This window comes from Amblyomma americanum, chromosome 1 (assembly GCF_052857255.1).
Source record: "Amblyomma americanum isolate KBUSLIRL-KWMA chromosome 1, ASM5285725v1, whole genome shotgun sequence".
NCBI classification, from domain to species: Eukaryota; Metazoa; Arthropoda; class Arachnida; order Ixodida; family Ixodidae; genus Amblyomma; species Amblyomma americanum.
In genome coordinates this window covers 18,809,103-18,835,363 of record NC_135497.1, presented here as the reverse complement: position 1 = coordinate 18,835,363, position 26,261 = coordinate 18,809,103, and the positions used below count along the sequence as shown (strand labels likewise).

The following is a 26,261-nucleotide window of genomic DNA, read 5'->3' as shown; positions in this document are numbered from 1 at the left end:
GCCTTTTGCGCACACGTGTGGATCCCCTAGGCGGCAGCAACAGGAAACAAAATTATTGCCAGCCTACCGGACTACACCGGGAGCGCATCAAGCGATAAAATTTACCAGAGTGCGCGGAGGAAGCAAAAGACAGCAGCGGTACTTCTGTCCGCGATTTAAAAAAATAGACCAAATAGAGCTTTTTCCAAAAACAGGCATTATCCATCTTCGAAGAGGAAGCGCTAACGGGGTTATTGCGCAGCAGCGCAGTAACAGTGCACGTAGTGTCGTCCGCACTGCGTATCCAGGCGTTCCAAGGAATCGTCTCTACAGCCTCAAGATTCCGCCCCCCAAATTGCCCTTTTTTTGGCACACCTTTCAACATGGGGATGCCCCAACCCTCCCCCCCCCCCGATACCCATCCCCTCCCCGTTCTAGCGGGAAGCCGTCGCGATTTTGTTCAACGGTGCCAAGGCTAGCGTGCTTGTTTGCGCAGGTTAAGTATGCGCCCAAACAGTCGTTTGAACAAAGCGAACACAGGCATAATTCGTTGCGACAAATTTCTACTACCGTGACGGGCAACTTCCTGCAATTACTTTTACCGCCACCATATTTTCGTCACGCGACTCACTGAGGAGTAAGTATGACATTTTTGCGCTGTGATACGCAGCTGGTAGGCAGAATAGCTCTGGTTTCATCTGCACCTGAAAAGTAGTGCACACTCAGTCATAACTATAGCCACAGGGCCCGAACACTCAGCGCCTTACAGTTTCGACCGTATGTCCCAATGCTAACACTTCATTTTATATCCCTTCTTGTTTTCATCGCAACACACAACACGGCTTCGAGAAGAGCTAATAATAAGTGGCAGATTAATATGGTTTTGCGGGCGCACTAGCTCTGCAGCCTCCGCAGCGGTAACTACTATATGTATCATGTCCAGCTTCCTTGAACAAAAATCTTGAATATTTGAATATTGTAGTGTCCTGGTACGGTAATATTGAAGGTAATAGTACATTCTTTCGATGAGTAGCAAAATCTTTCTTTAAAAGTTTTTGGTTGGGTTTGGTTTATGAGATTTTAACGTCCCAAAGCGACTCAGGCTATGAGGAACGCCGTAGCTAAGGGCTCCGGAAATTTCGACCACCTGGGGTTCTTTAACGTGCAGTGACATCGCACAGTACACGGGCCTCTGGAATTTCGCCTCCATCGAAATTCGACCGCCGCGGCCGGCATCGAACCCACGTCTTTCGGGCCAGCAGCCGAGCGCCATAACCACTCAGCCACTGCGGCGGCTTTTAAAGTTTTTTTCCACCGACCGCATCGAACAGTTAAGACTGCCATAGAAAGGCAATGGGGAACGCCTTTGATGATTGCAAAGAAGTCAATAGAAGGAAAACATGCAAGACTGCCGTCGGGTGATCTGTGGATATCTTGATTTTTAGTGTGAAATATTACAATATAGAAACCATTGCGTTCATAAACTCTCTCCCGCTGAAAAAGGCTTTTTTCCAGAATTGTCGCGCATGGAAACGGAGCCCTGGACGACCACACCAGCCTGACCCGATCGCGCGGGTCACCAAGATAGCTACGGCTCCATCCTCTGGGAGCCTGCCTTCAGGCATTGCCCATAGTAAACGTTGTTTCTCTCTCTCTCTATCTCCAGAGCGCTTGAATGGTAGGCGCAAGAGGGAGAGGTTTCCTGCTTCTGAGAGCATGACATGCATGCTAGTGAAGCCTGCGCCTAGCTTTAACGCTTCGCGAGGTGTAAATAAGGTCCTTTGCATGCGGCTAAAACTCTATTTTCCTCCATTCTGGCACCCCGAACAGATTTAAGCTTAAAACCCTATTTATACCCGAAAATGTGCCTAATAGAAAACATACGTTTTCCTGTGCACAAAGCTCCAACGAGGTGTTTTTGGTCGACTCATGATCTTATAAACGTTTAATGTGTCCAAGGCAGAGAGAGGGTGGGCAGATGGTTCTTGATGATCGCAAAGGGAACAAAGGAGGGGAAAGCCTCAGAGTGCTGGCCCACGTTTCGGCAAGAGGACTGGTCCTGGTCTGAACAAAGCGTTCATCATGGGCAGATTTTAAAAAGCGTCTTCCCTCCGAGGAGGAAGGCCCTCTGAGGGGGAGGAGGTGTTAGTATGGGGAAGGTGAATCTTGTCTAGGCATGATGGCTGCTAAGATGATTAACCGTTTGACCTGCAAAACTGTGAAAAGAAAAAGGCCAGCTCAGCAGAAAGGAAACCATGGTGCCACATAACTTGAATATAAGTTCGAATAGTACGTTTAAGAAGCGAGAGGCCAAAAAACAGGTGCTGACCGGGCGCTTTATTGGCATCACTGTTTCCAGCGTTATCCACGCTAGCGACGTCCTGCTCTAAGGCTATTGTGCATTTAAAATGACCGCTGAGATGTTGATCAATTGTTTGTTTTGGCAGTGTAGAACAAAAACAGCCGGGTTTTGCACGGACTTGTCCCGGAGAAGTTTCGCCTACCAATTTCTCTTTTATAAAGTCCCATTCTTAGCTTGCTTATTTCCGTTTTCTGCATTTTGTGTTTTGTATAGTAAACTGGATGCGTTTTTTTTTAAAATGAAAACATCCTATGACTACAGCGTCTCTTAGGGCATTTGAAATAAATAAAGTAATAACAACTCTGTTCGCCTCTAGAAATTATGGACCCTGAATGAAGTTTTCTTGTGGATGTGGTTAAGCCCGCTCAGCGGCCAAGCAGTCTCCCTTAGACGGGCCGGAAAGCATACGTAGCTTGGTAACCATACGTAGCTTGCGAAAAGATAGGAATGAGTGTTTGGCTGTTGTTGACAAGACTAAGAATACTATTGATGCATTTGTACTTACCGAAATTAACATCCCTTCCACACTTCTCTCCTCTTTTTCGCTACCCAATTACTCTAGTTTCTCTTTTACACGCTCAACTGAGATAGGCGGCGGAATTCTTGTTTTTGTTCACAGCAAAATGAATGCCTACCCTTTACAGTGAAAATTTTGCTTTGCAGAGTGCGTTGCGTTGCAGATATCATTCTCAAGTTCGGAGGTTACTCTTCTAGGAATTTACAGGCCTCCTCCCCAAGTTGTGAAAGAACTTCTTTCTGCGCTCGACAATTTTTTGGACTCCATACTGCCAAATCATGCTATATGCCTCATTGGAGACTTCAATATTGACACCTTGTCCCCAGCACAGTCATTTGTTCGCGAATACCTAAATACCTTGACAAAACATGGTATTGAACCAACGATAAAAGACTACACAAGACAACAGTGCCTGGGAAAACATTTCATAGCTTCTTGTATTGATCAAACCAATATAAGTGCTCCGTTTGCCCAGTCTTTCTCTTCGGTAATTACAGAAAAACTTTCACATCATTACTTTGTAGGTTCGCATATCCTTTTTCCTTCTTTATATAAATCATACCCTAATAAGGAGCCAATTTCCTTTACAGATATTGCCGCATTCGATAACCTTGTAGCAGACTTTAACTGGGTCTCTTTCCTCGAGGAAGTTAATTCTTTTAACGTGTACGACAGATTTGTGCAGGTTATAAATTCCTTAGCAGTCTCATCACAAAAGGCCAAAGTGATCAAAAAACGCAACCCAAACCTTCCTTGGTTAACAAGTGACATTCTGAAGGCCATTGCAGAAAAAGACGCCCTTTGGACACGCTGCAAGCGTAGTCCCAACAACACACGCCTCAAAGATAATTTCAGGTTGTTTAGAAATAAAGTTACTCCCATGATTCTAGCCTCGAAACGTAACTACTTCAATTCGGCTTTTCGTAACAGATAACACTTTCACGTAAAACTTGGTCAACTATCATTTGCCTTTTTAGACGAAACCCAAACTAATCCATTAGCGATTCATTGCCAAATCCTTCAAAGACTTGCCATCTGCGGCTTCAGAGTTTAATGCATTTTTCTCTCACGTTTCCAGGAAGTTTCCTTTATTCCGCTATGAGGTTCCACGGTCTTTATATTGCACAGCTTCTTCAGCTTTTTTCCCCTCTATTACACCCCAGGATCTTCATAGCATAATCCTTAGCTTCAATTCGAAGAAAGCTGCCGATATTGACAAGATCAAAATGAGCGACCTCCAAAAGTAATTTTACGAAATTGCAGTCGGTACTTCTTTTTATGTTGAACAGTTTTATTACTGAATGCTTCATTCCACACAATCTAAAAGTTGCCACAATTAAACCATTACTTAAAAGTGGCTCTTTAAAGGATATTGAAAATTACAGGCCTATTTCAATTATACCTGCGATTGCGCAGATCCTTAAAAAGCACCTGTGCCGAGTTATGTACAGCTTTGTTTTCACGAATAATACCCTGTCAGAGGCGCAGTTTTGTTTCATTGAAGGTAAAGGAACTCTTTTGTTATTAGAAAGTTTTACTGATATTATTTACTCATGTTTTGATAATAACAAATTCGCATGTGGTCTATTTTTGGAGGCTAGCAAAGCTTTCGACTGTGTTCGGCATGACCTACTGCTATAGAAACTTGATGTCATGGGGTTTAGGGGCCCTTTTAATAATTTGCATAAAGTTTATTTTTCTTATCGGGCTGAAGTTGTTGAAATAAGCGGGCATCGAAGTTCTGAATCATTTTTGTCGGCAGGTGCTCCACAGGGCTCTGTTTTATCGCCTTTGCTTTTCAATTTATTTGTAAATGATTTATCAAATTCTGTAGCAAAATGTTACATTTATCAATACGCCGATGACACGCTATTGTTGTCAACAAATGATTCGCTGCCTCTGACCATGGATGCTCTTAGAACGGATGTGGTGCATGTTATGGACTGGTTCTTAAATAATTCTATTTCAATTAATCAACAAAAAAACTAAACTCATTTGTTTTCACAATCCCATAAAAAGCTTTCCTTTGTTGAACCATTGTTTTTACATTTTTCGCATTGTCTTAATTGTTGTTGCATTACTAATAATTTTCAAATAGTGTTAAGCACCTTGGTTTACTTATCGACAGACATCTGTCTTGGAATAGTCATCTTACCGTAGTGTGTAACAAGCATCGTGGTTTATCATGTCTTCTATACAATGGTCGATATTTATTACGTTTTCAGACTCACAAGCTTATTGCACAATTCCTTATTTAAAATATCATCAGATTTGGAGTCACTGTGTATTATTACTGCTCAAAGACTTGGCGAATTAAATTAAATGATATTCTAAGTAACGTACTTCGATCCCTGGCACACAACACAGGACGTTTCACCTGACAACAATTTATTTTCGTTTTTACAACTGCCCTCTTTTGATCCCCTCTTTCATTATGTAGTTATTTGTGCTCACTTTTGGGAGAGTGCATTTTAGTTCCTTTCATTCCTGTTCGTCCTTTCCGCCAGCACCCCCTTATACAATACCTCGCTGCTACACTCATTATGGCCATTTCACTCGTAATTACTATATACCAAAAATTTTCAATTCTCTGCCTGATTCGACATTTTCAGTTTCTTAGCGGTCACAATTGCACTTCTTGAAAACCCGTATGACAGTAACTTAAACTGTTTCTTTGTTCTTGTTTGCTTTTGGTATTAAGGTTTATCTTTGCTTGTTTTGTCACGCCTGTTTTTCAATATATCTGTCCTTCACCGACTGCCAGGTACTGCCCTACAAGCCTTCATGGCTTGGGCAGACCTGTCTTAAAGATTGCAAATATGTTTTCTGAAAATAAAGGTGTTTATTATTATTATTATTATTATTATTATTATTATTATTATTATTATTATTATTATTATTATTATTATTATTATTATTATTATTATTATTATTATTATTATGTGTTGCTGAATTGTTCACCGCAGGTGCAAACAAAATCAACATGCAGTTTGAGACTGTCGTCTTTTCCAGTCACTTCTAGTTACCGCAAGCGTACGGTTCGGCGCTTGCAGGTTGTTCGTAAGACAAGTGCGGCTTCTCTTCGGGGTAGCAAGGAGTGCACGCATTGCACGGGGCCTCAACTCGCCTGCGCAGCTCGCAGCAGCGCTCCCTAAACCAGGGGAAGCCTGGCGCCTTGCCAGAAGACGTTCGAGATTCTCGCCGATGACGTTTCCATTGGCGCAGAGACGTCGCAAGCCGAGCTTTTCCCGGCAAAATTGAGCGGAAAGGACGGGCCTTCGAGCGATCAATTTCAGCTCTTGGCGACCGCCTACACCTTCTGGGCCCTTCAAAGTCCTGCTTTTGTGTCCCATGTGACGTTGCCACTCGATTTTGTCCGCGCCTGAGGCCAGTAGTAATAAACATCCTTGTCGAATCCTTCGTACACACGCGAAATACCGATGGCAGAAAAAGAACGTTTTCGGCATTTGCCCCGGTTTCGTTTTCAATTGCAACCCAACAGAGAGCACACAACGGCATAAAATCCATTTAAGGAAAAGTCTCAGCAAAATAACCACGCAGAGAGCACTGCCTCATCTGCCTTAGTATTTTAAGCAACCTAGTTTCTAAGACAGTTCTACCATTCAGAATTAAAAAAAATAAAGCAGCAAAAGTCTGGACAAATATTTAGTGGAAACCCCCAAGGTGGAATAGATTTGTGATAAGGGAGTAATTACTGACTGGCATCCACCCAAGCGGAGCCATACCGCTACAGAGAAAAGCTATACAGCTTCCACGAAAAATTCCTGCATAATGAAATATTCCTCGGACTAGGGAAAATTTTTTCTTTAAGTGCGAAGTTTCCGTGGAAGCTGCATAGGCTTCATTTACAGTGGTATTTTTTTGTAGCCATGTAGCTTATCTACTACTTCAGTAACAAGTAAGAGTGGGCCTGGTATATTTTTATTTAAAAGACAACGCCAGCTGTTTGCTTTGCAACGGGCAATCGCAACTGAAAATAGCATTATAAAAACTTGAAGTCATAATTTAGAAAATAATTTTCAGTGGTTTATGCGTCTATTGTTTGTCATTCGGCGCCTATGCCAAGCAAGGTCGTCCTGCCGCAAAATTACCTACAGGCGCATGGAAAAATGACGCATTTTATAATGCTGTAATTTCATATTGATCGATGCAATGGCCACATCGCTGCAATTCTAATTCAAAGAAGGGGTAGAAACGTAATTGAGCACTATGCGTGGGCAGCCGCGCAAGTGATCGAATAGAGGGAAGTTAAATCAAGCGAGACTGGCCATCTCTTGAACAGCACAAAAGGGCCTTTCACACTAGCATGGAACAACAGGAATTCGAAGAGCGTTTGAGTTGGACAACACTTTTACAGGTACGTTTAGTTCTACAGGGGACATCAATTTTCAGGGCTTAATCTCAAGAATACTGATGCGACTGCAGTCGATGAAGGAGATTAGAGGGCCAACTATTCCGTAAATGCATGCGCCTAATCCCTGAGCATGGTTCAGTTATAGCTAAGGCTAAAGCCCTTGAATGCGGCATACCGATCCAGAGTTGAACCATGGTCCTGAATTTTGAGGGGTTGTTCCGATTTCGCGAAAGCAGCCCTGAGACTGCACCGTACGTAACCGAGACGTCAAGCTGCCTGCTGACAAAATCTTGGTGCGAATGCCTTCAGCTAGTTTTGTACACAAGCAATGAAAAGACGGTATGACACGCCCTCAGCCAGGGACTTTGTGAAGTTGATACCTTGACAGAATAAAAACTTGGGTGCCTTCACATCCACATTCCTAACGAAGAAAATGCTTTCACAGTGAATTTCATTCACAGTGACTTTTTTTCGGGGGTCGGAAAGCGTAGGGTGCGGGTCCGGGTGCTGACGTATACGCAGCAACATGCACTATACCTATATTGCGCGTTATGACCTTTGTGGAGTTTTTTTAAGTCGCGCTCGCGAAATCCCCGCGTAATTTGCGCACCCCTTTCTTAGAGACTTAATTTCTGAATAAAATGTGCGCAAATTATGCGCGTAAATACGGTAAGTGTTTTATGTCCTTCTTGTGATTTTATCGCCATAACTCCAGTTGGAACCGGTTCATTGCCCTTACGTGATATCCTTGAGTCATCTTCTAGGACGACAGGGTACATTCAAATTCGATTATTCGGTGGGATTATACTAACCCGGCCTACTAATCCACCTTAATCCGCCCACTAATCAACCTTATTCAATTTTATGGGTGTGCTTCCAAAATTTTCGGGGTTATTTGGAATTTTTGAAGGGTAAGGAAACTTCCATATTTCGGGGGTTTTCAGATTTCCAAATGTATAGCGGTGCCATAGCATTGGTCCACTAGTAGTCACATGGGGCTGATGACGTCATGACTCAATCGCTTTCATATATCGCAGGAAGTTATACTACCAATACGAGCGCAGTGGTGCAGCGTTTAAGCAAACTGTCCAAAAAGCCCCACAAGTGGCTGTGTTTGAAACACCTACCTGTGGGGCTTGTGAGACCCAGGTTGCTTTTTCCGAGCTCTCATAGATGTATGGACGGACTGACTGACGGACGGACGGACGAATGGATGGGTGGATGGACAGACGCACGGACGGACGGACGGACGGATGGATGGATGGATGGATGGATGGACGGACGGACGGATGGAAGGACGGACGGAAGGATGTATGTATACATGTATGGACGGACGGACGGATGGATGGACGGACGGATGGATGGAATCATTTGACGGACGGACGGACGGACGGACGGACGGACGGACGGACTTTGAAACGGTGTGGTGCGGTTGCCACCATGCTCGGCATTTTTCTTCATATTTCTTCAAACATATTAACGGTGTAATAAGAAGGTCTATCAATTGGAAATTTTCTTTAAATACAATTTTTATTTCTGCAGTGCTATATGTCACCTCGCTGCTTTTACCCACGAATCCTTCAATAGCTTTTTTCTCCTTTATACCGCAGATTTATGCATATTACCACTGTAATCTCCAAACCGTAGGCCTTGCAGTTACTGAACCATTTCCATTCCTCAAAAACCAATGTCCATTTTCATTTTTACAATCAATATGTCCTGTAATAAAGTATGCTTTGTGTACATTGTAATATAAATAAGCACAAAAGCAGAGAGGCGTAAAGGAGGGCCGAATTTGCCTATGGTGAGAGAGGGCTTTCTCTTCATGCCGCCAAATATAGCTAACCGTAATAAATATTTTTTTGCGTCTAACAGACACACTTTTCAGAGAAAATATTCGTTCAAAAAATTGTTAACGCTTAAAACAGTGCACTACAGAAGCTTCCGCTTTCGCATTGTGAAAAACAGAAACGATGCATTGGTGTCGCCTGCTATTGTGGGTTCGCGCCTCATGTTCGTGCATAGGCATCTTGAACAAACAGCGCGAACAAAGACGAGCACAAAAGACAAGAAAGCGAACGACACGGCGCTGTGTCGTTCGCTTTCTTGTCTTTTGTGCTCGTCTTTGTTCGCGCTGTTTGTTCAAGATGCTTAACCAACTAGCCCGCCAAAACGTGTTAACGTGCATAGGCTATGGAATGCCCAACATGCGAGGACAAAAATTTTTAATATTAGTAAACTGTTAGGCACTGTTGTGGAAATACTGAAAGTGACGGTACAATCTTCCTATGTGTAGCAAAATCTTTTTTTTTACGTTTTTCCATCGCTCGCAAACACAAGTTAAGACTGCCATAGAAAACCAATGGGGAACGCTTTTGACGGTAGCTAAAATTTTATTAACAAAAAAAATGCAAGCCTGTCAGCGCCAGACGTGCGCATATATCGACTGTTTTAATGAAATCTTACAATATATAAAAAATTTGCATCATAAACTCTTTCCTGTTCAAAAATGCTTCTGTTCAGAATCGTGCGATATGCTAAAACAAACTAGTTTGCATGTACTAAGTGCCGGCTCGCACCATGTCCTGGCGCTGTGCTTATAAATTTCGCAAAAAAAATCATGAATTAGGAAGCGGAAACCTGTCCACCCGTAAGTGACGGCCGTGTTAATGCTGGAAAATCCGATAATTAATTGCAGGTTTATTTAAGAAGCACCATATAATTCAGGTTTCATCAATGTATGACTACAAGCTATGTCGTTTGTATAAACTCTGTTTATTAAAAAAATATTGATGCCATAACAAGCTTAGCACGGCTAGCGGAAAACTTCCCTGTTTATAATGTTCGCCATGCCGAACTGTGGTACGTCGCCAAATGTAGAACCAATTATGGACATCAAATGCTGAAATTTCTACTTCCCACACTTCTAAATCACGTATTAAAAGAAACCAACATTGACATATCCGGTATATCACCAAAAGAACTGCGTGAAATGTTTGTATAATGATGCCATATACTGACCTTTTTTTTCTTTTCCCCTGATGCTTTCCTCTTCGAATCATTTTGCTTAACTCCTGGATGTGTTTTGTCCAAGTGTACTTCCTTAGCCGCACGCTTCTATGCTGTCCGTGTGCTAGGGGGTCAGGGCTCCTCAAGCTGTTTCTCACAGCTTCTAGCTGCCCTCCTCGTAACCTTTTTTTATTGCGGAATAAATTTCATTTGATTTGATTTAATTCATGAAGTGGAAGTCGTTCCTGCAGGGAATACGTGGCCACCGCCAGTCTTCAATTTTTTTTCGAGAAAGATGCTCTGTTGAAACTCCAAACAGAATCGCCAGCTAGTTCAATTTTTTTTTTCAACAGCATCGGCGGTGGTCGCTTTTGTGGTCTGGGGTGTTTCACGTGGGATGACCCTAACACATTAATAAAGTACTTTGAATCCAGGCACCGCAAATCCACTGTTTTCTGTCTAGGAGCTTTAGCATGGTGTTATCAGTGTTAATATGATGCGAAGATTCTGAAACGGATTCAATTCTGTTTTTAATATCCCTCGCTTCGCCACTGGCTAAAGCGATACCACACCCCGTGCTCGCTCCTCGCAAGGGAAGGAAAGTTCAAAATTTCATAAAATTGGTGGCAGAGTCGTCGTATTATACCGACCAAGGTTTGTTTTGCACTTCAGCGTTCATTTTGCAACAAGGGCAGCAACTAAATTATGAAGGACTAAAGGTTTAAAAGGACAGGATGAGCCCCACCCTAGTGAATTTTAGATAACGTTCCGGTACCCTTGTCTCCACAGCCGATACAATAGCGCCTATCTGTTTATATCAACTTACTCAATTATTTTTTCTTGTACTGAACTAGAACCTATTAGCGCAATAAGCGCACTACTTTTTCATCACTTTTTCACCTTCCAGGACTCCATTTAATGCCGCTTCCGGTGTTGCTCTAATTTTTAAAAGTGAAACAGCGTAGATCACGTGGCTTTCTTCGGTTGAATATATTTCCACGGGATCATTTCAAATGGAGGAACAAAAATTGTCCGTTTGTCTTCACTTGTTTCGAAAAAATTGGCACCGTTTTTAAAAAAAATCTAGTTTCCGTATAAATGAGTTTTAAGAAACGAGTAACTTCCATACGAAGTTTTTCATTTTGCCATTATTTGCTGACCCAGTCACTCTGTAGGCACCATGATTGTCTCCACGCAACTTATATTTGTGCCCTACCAGTCGTTTCCTATCCTAGGCATGTCTTATGCCTTGCTGTGCAGTTCGGTCAGCAAATTAAACCCAACGCCAGCTGAACTCTCTGAGCCAGCCTAGCAGCCTCAGTTGAGCATAAAGGACTCGTTAACTTTGGGTATTGCTATGTTGCCGTCACTTAATGTTAGGAATGCGACCGAGAAAAGACAGCCTTGATTACACCGGACGGTCTGTACGAATTCCGGGTGCTTCCTTTCGGCTTGTGCTCGGCTCCTGCCACCTTCCAGCGGATGATGGACACCGTGTTTGCCGATCTAAAATGGCAGTCCTGCCTCGTGCACCTAGGTGACGTAGTCATCTTCTCCGCCACGTCCGAAGAGCACCTGAGACGCCTGCGCTCTGTGTTCGCAGCCATTCGTTCAGCCGGACTTTGCCTGAAGCCCGAAAAGTGCTACTTGGCTTTCCAGGAGTTGAAGTTTCTGGGCCACATCGCGAGTGCTGAGGGAGTCAGCCCTGACCCCGATAAGAAAGCTGCCGTCGCTGCTTTTCCCGTGCCAATCGATAAGCGAAGTGTGCGCCTCTTTCTGGATCTTTGCACCTATTATTGGCGTTTTGTGTAGAACTTCTCCCAGATCGCTGAGCCCCTCACCCGACTCACGAAATATGCCTTCCAAGACCTCCACACTCGTCTCAAAAGTACGCCCATCCTTGGGCACTTCGACGAGTCAGCCGACACAGAACTGTACACACACGCCCGCAACATCGGCCTCGGTGCGGTCCTTGTGCAGAGGCAGGATGGTCTCGAACGCGTAACTGGAAAAGAGTGCCTGGAAATTGTGCGGGCAGCGACCAAATTTAGCCCGTATTTATATGGTCGCCCTTTTAGAGTCGTCAGTGACCGCCAGACGTTGTGTTGGCTGGCGAACCGCAAATATCCCTCGGGGCGCCTTGCTCGCTTCAGCATTCGCGTTCAAGAATTCTGTGTCACCACCGTCTATATGTCCGGCAGAAAGTGATGTTAACTGTCTTTCTCGTACTCCTACTAAGAACAACCGAGCTGACCCCAACGACGATTCATTTTTTCTCGGCGCCATCTCCACGTCCATTCTCACTCAACACCAAAGAGACGACAGCGAACTTCTGCCTCTCATTGAGTATCTTGAAGAATGCGCTAGCTCAGTCTCCCCCACGAATCTTCTCGCGCGGACTGTCGTCATTCTGTTTGCGCGATGGCGTTCTGCATAATAAAAACCACAGCCCGAGGGAAGCTGTCTATCTGCTCGTCGCACCTGCGGCCTTTCGTGATCAAGTCCTGCAGGTGTGCCATGATGACACATCTTCGAGTTACCTGTTTTTTTCCCACACTTTGCCACCTGATAATCCAAAAGTACTACGGGCCCAGGGTTGCTGCAGCTGTCCAGCGTTACGTCAGAACTTGTCGCGAGGGCCAACGTTGCACGAATGCCGACTAATCCAGCCGGACTACTAAAGCCTATTCATCCGCCACAAGACCCCTTCCATCAAGTCGGTATGGACTTCGCCTATTTCCGCAGTCCTCGCTGGGTAACCGCTATATTGTGGTCACCACGACTACCTCAGCCGGCACTGTGAAACTAAAGCTCTTCCTCGTGATACCGCTGACGAAATTCCCAACTTTTTCATTCAAAACATTGGGCTGCGTCATGCTGCACCCACCATCGCTCTAACTTAAAGGGGAATGGTGTTCACCTCAGCCCCTACGCAAGAGGTTATGCGCGATAGCGCCAAAGAGCATTAGCGCTACAAAAGAACAGCTTTTCACCCTCAAACGAACGGCCTCACCGAACGGCTCAACAAGACGATCGCCGATTTGATTTCCATGTATGTCGACGCAGACCACTTGAGCTGGGACGCCATACTTCCTTACGTCACATTTGCACATAACACTGCTATACAAGAAACGATGCTCTTCACTATATTTCATTTAGTGCATGGTCGCGAAGCCACAACCATGCTGGACGTCATGTTGCTTCCGACTAGTAGTACCTCACCTGTTATGGGCGCTGCCCAATTCCTTAGTCACGCCGAGGCCGCCTACCAACTCGCTCGACAGCGCATCCAGCACCAGCAAGTGCACGATGCTCTCCGCTATAACCTCCGCCACAGAGCTGTTAGTTACCAGCCCGGCGACTGAGTCTGGGTTTGGAGCTTAATCCGCATGTGAGGGTGCTCCGAAAAGCTTCGCCGATATTTTGGCCCCTACGAGGTGCTCCGCGAAGTCAGTGAGGTGAACTACGAAGATCTCACCCAAGGAACAGTTCACTCCTCTAGACAGGCGACCTCAGAAGTCAACCACGTCGCGCCGATGAAGCCGTACCACGTCCGCTAGCGCTTCAGGTGTGTCTACACCAGACGCCAGACACATGCGACGTCCCTTCTCTTCCTGCTTCCCATTGCTGCGTCACAGAGTCGGTGCCCTTAAGAGAGGGGGAGTAACGCCACAGTACGAACCCCTTCAGTGGCGCCGTACCACGACCGAACTGTTTTACCTCGCACTTGGCACGCCTTGGGCATTTTAGGGACCAGAGGTTTGTCGTCTTCCCCCTCAAGCTCCCTGCGGTTTTGCACGTCCCAGCACGTCTAAGTAAAACCTGTTCTGTGTGCGTCAACCGTTTGTCGGTGACAATATGCAATGGAGAAACTTCGGGGTGTAGTTCACGGGTCATTCGTACTTCTCAAAGAAAGTGCAGCCGCCGAGAGGGAAACGATGGCTCTGGAGTTGATTACGCGGTTTGCCATACGTGATATGCAGGGTGGTGGGGCCGGTAGATCCGGCTATTGTATTCAGCAGCACTCTAAGCCAAATCTGCGGTATAAACAGAAGTCGGTTGGAGCAGTACATCAGGGTGGTGCCGCCGTGCCCTATGGCAGGGCCTCGCTTCGGAAGGAAATATCTAGCGGAGAACTTCGGGACGTAGCCCACGGGTCATACGCACTTCCCATGGAGCGTGTAGCTGCCGAGAGGGAAACGGTGGCTTTCTGGGGCCGAATAACGTGGATGGTCATTCGCTCAGCAGCGCTCTCAGCCAAATCTGCGGGATAAACTGAAGCGGGTTGGAGCCGTATGTTTTGATGGTGCCGCCGTGCCCTGTAATGTTCCCGCTAACAGCCATCGGCCGTTTCGGTGGTTTCCTCAGAGCAGTGAAGATAAAGGAAAATTAAAAATAATTACAAAAAAGCGCAATAAACACGGTGCAGACATTTACAACAAACGATAGAAACAGTCAGCAGTCAGAATGGGTAGATGCCAGTGAACCCAGCAGGCTCCGCCTGAAAGATTTAAAATGCTGCTGAAATATGTCGACCATATGCTGTCGTGGCGTTATAGGTATGCACCATTGGCACAATCGGGCTTATTTTAAACGGTGACACATCAAGCACGGCTTTGTCACACGGACGATCCAGGCACCTGAGCCTTGATTAAAGATGCTAGATGCGTGCAGTCAATGCGTTTATGTAAAAACACGGAGGAAGGCAACGTCTGCCACTGGCGTTCAGTCTCCAGTTTGGTTAGTCCCGGAGCGCGCAAGGTAGCGCTGCAATCGTCGAGGGGAGCAGATAAGCAGACCGAATGACACATGGCATTCCTCACAAATCGTTTCTGCACATTTTCGAGGGTTTGCGAAGAGGTGCGGCAGATTGATTTCCATACAACTTAAACATACTCACGACTCAGTAGGACGGCTGCAGTGCTGGCCAGCATCTCATGCAGTACTGCGTACAACCCTGCATACATGTGCGTCATGCCAAGCACGTGCGTACTTTCACTCTTGACTTCCGGAATGGGAGGCGAAAATGCAACTTAGCATCGAAGTGGACACCTTAGTCGCGAACAACTCTCACCCTCGTAATGGCCTGATTGTTGAGAGCGTAAGAAAACTCAATGGGGTAGGTCTTCCTTGTAAACTATATCATGACAGTCTTGTCTTATTTGCGTTCAAATTCAACCTGTTCGACAAACACGACCTTTGCACAGACTTCACATCTGTTTGATATGCTGCAGTTAGAAGGTGAGTGGATAATGTGGAATATCTTTGTCTGCAGCATACTGGGATATCTGAGAGTGAGCAATAACTTCAGTGCCGTAGCCAAGCACCCAGTTCATGGAAAGCGTAGTGTTTGTAGGGAGTATCACAAACAACAGACCGAAATTAAAAACTCTGAGATGATCCTCTGTCAATCGTTTGAATGCGTTGGCAACCAATCATTCGCTATATCCGAGGTTAGCATTCTAAAGTTCGTTTTATCCGAAGGTAACACACGAAAGCTCGTTATAAATTATGCGTAGTTCGTACATAGCCCAATAGGTAGGTGGGCCACCTGTCAGTGCCTATTGGCAGACAGCGAGCGCATTAAAAAAAAAAACTTGTAACGTTTTCGCTTGAATCGCGACATTGGGCGACAACAAGTGTCCCTCCCTGAATTTCTTCCTCCACCTACAGCTATTCCACGCCCCAGGCAGAGGCGCAGTCTTCGACAGAGCGACCCTCCTGTGACTGGCGCTGTAAAAATTACGCCTCTTATGTGACACTGTCGTCTAATCGCCCAATCTGTATGAGGACGCCACCGTGTTTGTTACGTTTGGCTAAAACAGCGATTCGGCGCGGCTTGTCGATTTGCCTTCACAAATGCAACACTCTTCTCCCTGTATGAGCGATGCGGCTCCAGTTTCACAAACAAGCGCCTCTTTCATTAGATGGCGCAGTGCAACAGAAGAACACTAGTTGTTCCCAAGAACGATAGGCTTTTCTTAAATCGCACTCGGTTCCAGCTCGGCCGAGCTCAGATTATACGAATCGCGGGAGCTTAGATGCGCACTAGCAACATTGCTGAACCGATTGGGAGTATGCGTCGAGCCGCACATCAATGTAGCCACGGTCATTTAAACCGTAGTGACATCTCAGCATCCCAGAACACACTGTCATAAACGCTGCACTGAACAACAAGACAACATTATGCCATGCGCTCAGAGCACAGCGTGCTATAAGAGCATCCACTTGGGAAACTCACCAACCGCTTGTAAGTGCATTTTAATAGCAACGGAGTATCCAATGGGATATGTATCTTGCTTTGAACGAATTTCTTGCGCACAAACACGAGGACAAAGGAAACGAAGTGGACTGGACACAGTGTACCAACTAGCTTGCAAGAATATTCTCTTCTGCTTTGTATCGCACTGTGATGTACAGCTGCAGCGTTAACTAGGGCAGCCGATTCACATAATGCGGGAAATACGATCCCTCCAGTTATTCATTATAGAAGCTTGCTGTGATTAGCGCAGCAATATAGCAACCACGCCAGTTATAATATAATCCCCACCGCCGACAAGCATGCCGGTTAGCCTTGCCATCGGCGACAAAAGCCCGAGACTTTACACCTTGGCTATTTACCGCTTCCACCTTTACTCACCACCAGCAAGCTGTTCGCTTCTTTTTAGTTCTCTCCTGTTTCTATGAAGAGTCCAACAAAAACAGCCTGATGATTGCCAGAAGCATGTATTAGACAGTTATTTTGACAAGTATCTTTATATATTATCGCTTTATGTATGTTCCTAGTTGCCTGCAAGTCTCAATGTCTCAGGAGCTGCCAGATGTTGTCATTTTTGCTGGGGGGTCCACTGACAGTTCTACCGTGCATATGTTACCTGCACATGGGCTATATCGCAGTGGGAGAGGGCTTCGGATTAATTTGCGCAAAATCCCACAGCCGCCTTTGCCTCCGCAGCGGGACGCCAAATGCCATCGCTGATAAGCAGCAGCAAGCCTGGGAGGACCGAAGGGGTGCACTTTGTGTGGTAACGGTCCTCACAGAACGCCCGAGGTTCAATAGCGTCGCAACAAAATTGGGCGAGGCACACCAGTCTGTCATACGTAATTCTTCGGAACACTTCCGTTTAAGACGCAGCTGTTCTCATATGATCGCAAACACTGTCGGCGGCGAATTGAAGAAAGCGGGCGTCGCCGCACATTTTCCTCTTTTATAATGGCGACTGCGTCCTTGCTCTCTTCGCGCGTCTGCACAGCAGCCGCTCGTGGCACACGTCCCTGCATCCGACTGGGGCTCTCACAAAAGCAGCGGCTCTTTGATGCGAACGCTAGCGCCGCTCTTCTCTAGGGAGATTTATGCGGTCGGGCCCAAACAGCATACGCGAATAGCACAAGTCATCCAGAAAAAATGTACATAGGAAAAAAAGTTGGCATCCCGTGCATCGCATGAGCTGCAGCGCGAAAAAAAAAATGACTGTTTCTCCTTCACTGACCTAGGGAAGTGAAACTTGGACAGCATGCACAGCAGTCTGTTTAACCGATCGAGAGGAACAAAAGCCCTGTGACAAGGGAAGCAGAGCGCACGCGGAATCGGCGCGGCTTCATCGTGGTGCCGCGGAGAAGATATTTGCATACGCCGGGCCCTCGTCGCGAGTGGCTGCCTCCTTAGGAAGCCGGCACAAGTGTAGCCTCCTGGAACGCGCGGAGTGATTCCGTCGGCCTTGGGCATTATCGCTTTCCGCTGCATCCTCGGTGCGCCACCCTTCCCACCGCGGATCATGAGCCCGACGCGATTCCGCCGTCTCGCAAGGCGCCCACGCACAAAGGTCTCTGTGCGAGGCTCTCTTTTTCCTCAAAAGAAAGTAATAAATTTCAGTGCATAGATAAGGGCCTCTTCTGAGCCCAGTCATCGGCCAGCATTTGTTATCTTCCGAGATTTGCTTCGCACGCATACACAAACACCCCGGAGCTTTCTCGGCCGTCCAAAAACAAATATTTACAAACGGCACGGATGGCGAACTAGAATGCGACTTCACAGTTGAGTGGAGCGTCAGCTACTGAAACTGAAAAGGTGCTGCAGGATGCCATTCTAACATTTTTGTGCGTTTCCTTTGGGTTCGCAATGCTCTCTTGGCGCTCATTCGCCGCGCATTCGGTGCAAAGCTCGCAAGTTAGCTTTGTTTCCTGTGGTTTGGCAGAGACACAATAATTAACTCTTTATAGATGACAAGTATTACATATAGGAATGGACATAAGAAACATTGTAGATGTGCATAGAACAACCACCGTAACTACAGTCTGTCGCCTTTCACCAGTTGCAAGATGTGTTTATTTCTTCGGTACCCAGAGATACCTCAGAAAAGTGACACGGCGTCTACATTGCTCGACTGTACAGCATTTATACCTAAAATCTACAACGCTCCTTAATCAAGCAGGTTATATGCACAAGATCGATTTTACCCCAGTCGTTTAAAGCGGTCTCAAACATCGCTCACATGTTACCACATTCTGGTTTGTTAATACATCTTAAAAGCAACCATGTGGACGTGGTAATTGATTATTGTGAGCGCTCAAAGTTGCATTACTAAAGCCTACCTTCTACGTACGAACATCTGGTAGAGACTTCTTGCAAATTTCACAGATAAATGTCGGGCTTTCCAAGGAACAGTTACGAATGCTGGTTTTCCCGCCGATCGAGTGCCTCGCACAAGAAAACAACGCGTCAGCGTGCGGAAGACAAGCGCTAAACAAGGGGCGTTTTATGAGGCGCAAGGTCTTTTGAAGTCTATTTCAAGGCCTTCCTTCGTCTTTTCTCACCCGCAACATTGGGTAATACTGCGAAGGCAAGGTAAGCGATGGTCCTTTACTGCAACGGAGTGAATTCCAATAAAAGCCAGACGTGTAGCTGAGGGCGGCACAGAGTGCGGATAAGATGAGAGCAAGACAGCAGGTACGGGTTAACTGGAGATATACGCCGCAGTGTACGGGCATCGACGTTGGAAACTGAACCTGGCAGCGTTTAACGCCAGACCATAATCTAGTGAGGCTAGCCTCTCGTCGAGAAACTAGCGACACTTAAGTGGGATGTCATAGTGCTTCGTCAGGTTACGAGGATAGGCGAAGTATACACGCTCCTAAAGAAGGGGGGGGGGAGGCACTGTTGTATCGCAGTTTAGTGGACAGACGAGAAGTGGGTGTGGGATTCTAGATCAACAAGAAAATCGCGTAATCAATGTAGGCTATGTATAGGGGTTGGTTATATTGTGCGCATTTCTCTATCACTTGATTGATAGTATGAATACAGAGTATCTCCAAGTATCAGTAACGAAAGCATGCCTGATAATTTGGTTAATTCAAGTCTGAGGTTGTCCTGATTCTAATAGCGATGACCTCAGTAAATATCTTGTACGCAACGGACTGTAAGCTGATCGGTCTTAAGGGCCTGCCGACGGCTGGTCCATAAGGATAACGGAGTGGATTCCAAGAGAAGGCAAGCGTATAGATATAGCAGGGGGCGACAGAAGGTTAAAAGGCGGATGAGATTAAGAAGTTTCCGAGGATACGGTGGCCGCTGTTGGCAAATAAGAGGGATAGTTGGAGAGACATGGGAGACGCCTTTGCTCTACAGTGGGCGTAGCCAGGCTGATGATGCGTATTATCTGTAACGGCTGCGTAGCTATCATTGTCCTCTATAAGGTCAGCAATAAAGTTGCAATAAGGAACGGTCAAGGCCGGGACACACGATCTCACCAATGCTATTCACCGCCTGTAACAGGAGGTATTCGGAGCCCTGGACTGGAATTGGTTGGTTGGTTTATTGGGGTTTTACGTCCCAAAGCGACTCAGGCTATGAGGGACGCCGTAGTTAAGGGCTCCGGAAATTTCGTCCACATGGGGTTCTTTAACGTGCACTAACGTCGCACAGTACACGGGCCTGTAGCATTTCGCCTCCATCGAAATTCGACCGCCGCGGCCGGGATCGAACCGGCGTCTTTCGGGCCAGCAGCCGAGCGCCGTAACCACTGTGCCACCGCGGCGGCACGGATTAGAATTAGTTTCGGATAAAAGTTAATAGAGAATACCTTAGTAATCTGCGATACACTGATAAAATTGCTTGCTATGTCACTCAAAAGATGAACTGCAAAGCACGATCAATGAGTTAGACATTCGGAGCAGAACGGTGTGGTCTCGAAATTGATATGCAGAAAATCAAAAGAAAGTTAGCAGCGTCAGAATGGAACAGCAGTTTACATTTGGTTGAAAGGTGCTGGAAGTGGTAAGAAAATGTGTCTGTTTAGGCCAGGTAGGGAGCGCTGATCCGGATCACAACACTGAAATAACTAGAAGGATAAGAATGGGGTGTAGCTCATTTGATAGGTTCTCTCAGATCGTGAGTGGCAGTTTAATACCAATACCCCTCAAAAGAAAAGTGCATAACAGCTGCATATTATCGGTGCTCACCTATGGGTAGGGACATGACTTTTCGATCTTTACTTTTCAACAACTGGGCAGGCTTTTTTGGATGTTTTTTTTTTCAGAATGCAAGTTATTTTTCTTTTTTGGCGAATATTATTTTCTGCTAGTTAATTACTGGTTTTTTCGGTGAGTTAATGCGGCTTTTTTGTGTGGCCAAAAGTCACTTAACGATACATGACGAAAAATAAAAGAAAATTGAAATGACGTTTTGGCTCCCACACGGGAGCCTTGCTCACAATTTGTTAACAATGTACACATTGTTCACGATGCCCTTTATTTTTCATGTTCCATTCTGACCAGACGGGCTTCCGTCAAACTCTCGACTCCAATAGTCACTTAGTGTCAGTCTCGACATTTTTTCGACAGAACAGTATTTTTGCCAGTAATGAACATAATTTACCAGTAATTTTGCAATTGGAGTTGGGCTTGTAGACGGAATTGCTTTCGTCAATAAAAAGTAACAAGTTTAATGAGACTGTCTGCAGTCAAGAACGCAAGAGAAATTTACTTCTAAGAACCAGGTTGATATGTTTTCTTTGGGTTGCGCGCTTGGCTGAGAGAGAGGGCAGGACATCACGTGGTCTGCGTGTTGATGACAGCGATGGAAGTGCAGCTCTATTATTGCGGTAGCCCGAACATGACCATTTTTATGACAGCCATGCACGATTTTGTATGAGTGCCAGATAAACCTACTGAATTCACTAACTGCTAAATGCCGAGGAGGATAGTAAACAATGCTTAGCTAGCATGCAGCGAGGATGTGGTGCTTCCAAGTCTGCAGAGGATTTTAAAGTAACAAAAAAAATGCCCCAAATCGCAAAGCAGCGGTTCTTATCCAACAACACCACCATCTCGTCCCGTCCTTGGCTTCTCTATTTTGTCAATTTTCAGCTTATACTGAGTGTAACTCGTACTCAACAGCCAGCTAGCTATGCCTTGGAAGCCAAAGGTACTGACCTGTTTCGGTTAAAACAGAATTCAGAAAACTAATTTCGGCATACTTTTATCGTTTTTTTTTCTTCTTGACACCGATAAGTCCAACCCCTACCTATTAGGTAGAAACTTGGAGGCTAACGAAAAGCGTTCAACTTTAGTTAAGGACAACGCAGCGAGTTATGCAAAGTAAAATGATAGGTGTAACGTCAAGAGACAGGAAGAGGGCAGAGTGGGTCAAGGATCAAACGCGGGTTAATGACATCCGAGCCGAAGTCAAGAGGAAGAAATGGGCTTGGGCAGTGTAACGTAATCCGAAGGGAGAACAACCGATGGTTCTTAAGAGTAACGGATTTGATTCTGAGAGAAGGCAAGCGTAGCAGTGGGCGGCAGAAAGTTAGGTGGGTGGATGAGATAAAGAAGTTTGTGGGGATAAGGTGGCCGCAGCTGGCACAGGACGGGGTTAATCGGAGAGATACGGGAGAGGCGTTTGCCCTTCAGTGTGCTGGCCAGGCTGATGATGAGAGTTAAGGGCTACAAACTTAACGGGGTTACAAGTCTACGCGCCTACTTCCAACCATGATAGCCAGATAGTCGAAAGGCTCTATGCCGACGTGAAATCGGCAATGAGTAGAGTAAAACGCAGTGAAATGTATGGATAAACGACTTAATACAAACGCAGGCAAAAAAGTAGGCAGGTGATTAGGTAGTATTGGACAACGGCGTAGGTACTAAGAGTAGCAGGGAGGGTTATTAGTGGAGTACACATAACCATGTAGTTTATGGGCCATTATTACCTTTTACCGCAAACGGGAGAACCGGAAGGGGGTTTGGAACAGTTCGAATGGGGAGGCTAAAACTGAAATAGCCTTCATGCTGCTGATATCTTGCAGGACGTGGAAGTGCTTGCCAAGATGAGGTGTGCATAGTCACCATCGGATGGTGAGGCCTTAGATTAGCCTACGTTTGTACAGAGAACGGATAAAGCTTGTACTGAAGACTTGAACGAGTTAGCTGCAAGACGGAAAGTAAAGAATTCAAGGGAACATGTTCCACTTGAACACAGGACGACGAGCTTAGTGTTCTGAAGATGAATGATAATCTCACAAACATTCTTACGTGGTTATGATAACGCCGCGGAAGAACATACTATTGAGGCGTCGCTGATAGAAACTGTTTATTGGGCGGCAAAGATCTGCGCAACTTGTCAGCGGCGTAGCAAGAATCGTGCTCGAATTTGGGATATCAAAGGCAGCTACAACAATGCTGAACAATGTAGAATCATTCGCGGCAAACCTGGCCACATCGAGCGTCGCAAAATGATAAAGCGGCGTGTGGCTTTGGGCCTTATTCCACTCTCAAAACAGCATCTATCTGATGCTTTAACGAGAAAAGTGAGCAAAATGAGCACGGGGAATGCAAAAAGAAGCACTGAGAGTGCAACACACAAAGCGTCCATTGTCGCGCATAATATGGCTTTGGGCACACTACATGCACGACTCGGCGAGCGCGGCGCCGCTGGATGCTGCCGCTCCCTCGGTAACGATTTTGCACTCAAGTCTTCTGATGCGACGAAGGACCTTGCACGGGCCGAAGTAGCTCTCGTTTGCTGCCTTTGCTCAGGAACCCTGCGGGCGGCGACTGCTATATTCTGAATCTGTTCTTTTCCGGTGTCTAGCAGTGCGACAAATGTGTGGTGCATTTCAGTCTTCGCTGTCATGAAACGACAGCAGCGCGACACAAGTGCCGACTCTTGACAAGACATACCTTTGACCGAAAAAAAAAAAGACTTCCTGACTAAGCCACGCGCTCGTTCGCGCTGAAACTGCGCACAGAGGTAAAAGTCAGTGGTTAAGAATTATTTATTGATAATCTTTCATGTATTAAGTCCCTTAGCTTTACACAATAATGCCTATTTGCTCGTGTCATTGGCGACGCTAACAAATGACTGGTTGTTTAGCATTGCTAAGCATGAAATATTGTGCGAAAAGTCATTTTTTTTTGGCAGGTGGACACCATCGCCACGTAGCTCAAAGCGCGACTGAGGTGTCCCCTGAGCCAGGGAGCCAGTTATGAGCCTTACTTTTGCTCAAAATCAGCGGAGTCTAAACCTTGCGCTGATTTTGAGAAAATGAATGGCGCATAACTACCTCAATTTGTAGGTTGACGCCACCGCCTACTCACAGCCCGACTGAGGAGTCCACTCCCTCTGATAACCAGTTACACTTGCTACTCAGAGCCTTCACAGATATGCACAGACACACACTGCTGAAACCCGGGGATTGCGGATAGAAGTGCTTGAAATTTTCAAACTGCAAAAAAACAACTTCGATTTTCTTGGCGATAGAACGGTAGCGCCATCCATCGGAGTTAGGGTGGAGAGACATTCAACACGCGGGGCAGCAACGTCTCGCCTTGGTCTGATTCACCACCGATGGCGGAATAGGGGATGCTCCATATTACCGCTTCGTCATAGTTGCCATCCGTGGCTAACACCTGTCAGGCAGCTGCAGTGACGTGCCGGCAGCATTTTGCTGTGCGTTGCGTGGTTACAACGCAGACTGCAGAGCTGTTGCGCCATCGCATTCCGAGAGAAGAAAGCAGTGAGAGTTTAAACTTGTGTGCTTTCGACAGCGGTGCTCAGATGCACCATTGATGACGCCTGATGTACCTATTATATTTCCACGGTGAAGGTAGTGGGCGTCTCTCAGCATGGCGTTGCTGTAGCCGGTAAGCGCGTCGGGCATGGCAAAACCGTAAGCATGCGCTCGCCTAATATTTAAACGCCACGCCTGGGCTAACTCGGGCCAAACTCGTGAATCGTGAAAGCGGCCGAATTCAACTCAGGACTGCCAGGGTGGCGGCAGCAGCAACTTGAGCCATCGCTTCGAGCAGCAGCAAACGTGAGTATGACCGACTGGAGGCCTTTAATCGCATGATTGACGAAAAGTTCCCCGTGATCTTAGCCATTGGAAAATGTCGGTGCGCTGGCTGTGCGTCTAGCTAGGCCACGACCCATGTCGGAGGGGACTGCGTGGCGGTCTTTATTCACTCACAACAGAAGAGCATTCAGGGAAGAATCGGCTAAAACTCAAAACTGGACGCCACGAGACAACTATGAGCCGCTGTATCAGGGGCATCTCCGACGCGCTTGTCGTCAGGACTGTGCTAAAAGGCACCACCAACAGCGATTAGCAAACATGTGTCGTATTCAACCAAAATCAGTCAAGGACCTAGGTTACAGCATGATGCCTATTGCCCCCAAATACACGGCAGCAAAGAACTGCACATTCTTCCGCTGGAATCTGGTTGGCACTCAGGACGTACCTGCTGGAGTGTTTGCAGGCACGCACGTGGCTGAAAATAATCTTTTTGTACTCTTCATTCACCTTGCAATTCATCCATGCGCTCAACTTGTTTCTATTTCACTTACTCTTCAGCGCCACAATCTCCCGTTGCTTCAGGCAGAATGCCACTGAGGCAGTCAGCATGCACTGCATGCCTCCTTCGCTGTTTGCTGCAAGTCCTCTTCCAAGAGCTGCTCAACGACCGCAGCACAAAAAAGGACGAGCTGACATAGAGTTTCTGGGACAGCAGACAATACATGCATGCCTTCGCCGCCCGGTTAAAACCTAATCAATAAGTGACGAAACAATTTCAGTGAGGTGGCAGTCATTTCCGCAAAATGGAGGCTCATATTCGATACTAAAAACCCTTATAGTCCCTAAAGTAAACGTACACCGCAAGTGACAGCTGTTATGACTTTCTCACTTTTCAGTTCTTGCTACACTTTTCCGCGGCGCCGACCGCTGCTTTAGCAGTGTCGTAGGGTAAGTACGTACGCTAACTTCGGCAACTGCGACCGTACAGCAAATCGGCTAGGGAAGCACGGCAGCGGGAGCTACTGCAACAGTGCCGTGCTAGAGGAAAGAATGTGTTGAAACTCCCTAACGGTAGCAGTACAGACCCGATAACACTCGGCTAGAGCGCTCGAGCGATGCTGTGCAGAGGAACTAAAGCCAGTTTATAGAGCTGCTGTTCGCTTTTAATTATAATACTTGCGCTCGAGCGCAGCCGAATTCACATGAGAAGTGCAGACACAAACATCTTATCTCTGGCAGAAAAAAAAATTCGAGGTCACTACGGTAACCCGCATTGGAGTGATGCGAAAGCATCGATGCCTCCTCGGCACTCGTCGCCTCTATTTGCTCCTCTTTGCCTCTGTTGCCCTTATCTGCCTGAGAATTTGTGCAATTCGTCTAATTCCCACCACGCTTCCTTCCAAACTTTCCAATTTGGCGCCGTGCGTTGGTTCCGCCCACACTTTCGGTCACGTGGCACTACACTTTCGGCGTTTCAAATTTGGCGCCACCTTTGCTATGGCCGCGGAAAATTTTCGCAAATGTTTTGCTCTAATTAATTAACTATTCATCCGATCATTACCAAAGGTTTTGCGCCGCATCCTCACATCATCCTCATTCGATTATAATCACATTTTAGACGCTCTCTCTTTCTCGTTACCCACAATGGCTGCGGACAAGGTTTAATGACACGAAACGGCCGACATAGCCTAGTAAAGCTTCGCTGTAATAAGCTGCGATAAGATTTCTCTT

At 46.1% G+C, this 26,261-nt stretch overlaps 1 protein-coding gene across 1 annotated transcript in view; it reads right to left on the bottom strand.

The window, feature by feature from the left end:
* The window catches only part of LOC144131065 (alpha-1A adrenergic receptor-like), a 414,411-nt gene that overhangs the window by 310,650 nt on the left and 77,500 nt on the right, over nucleotides 1–26,261 (bottom strand). The gene's annotated exons all lie outside the window — the stretch shown is intronic.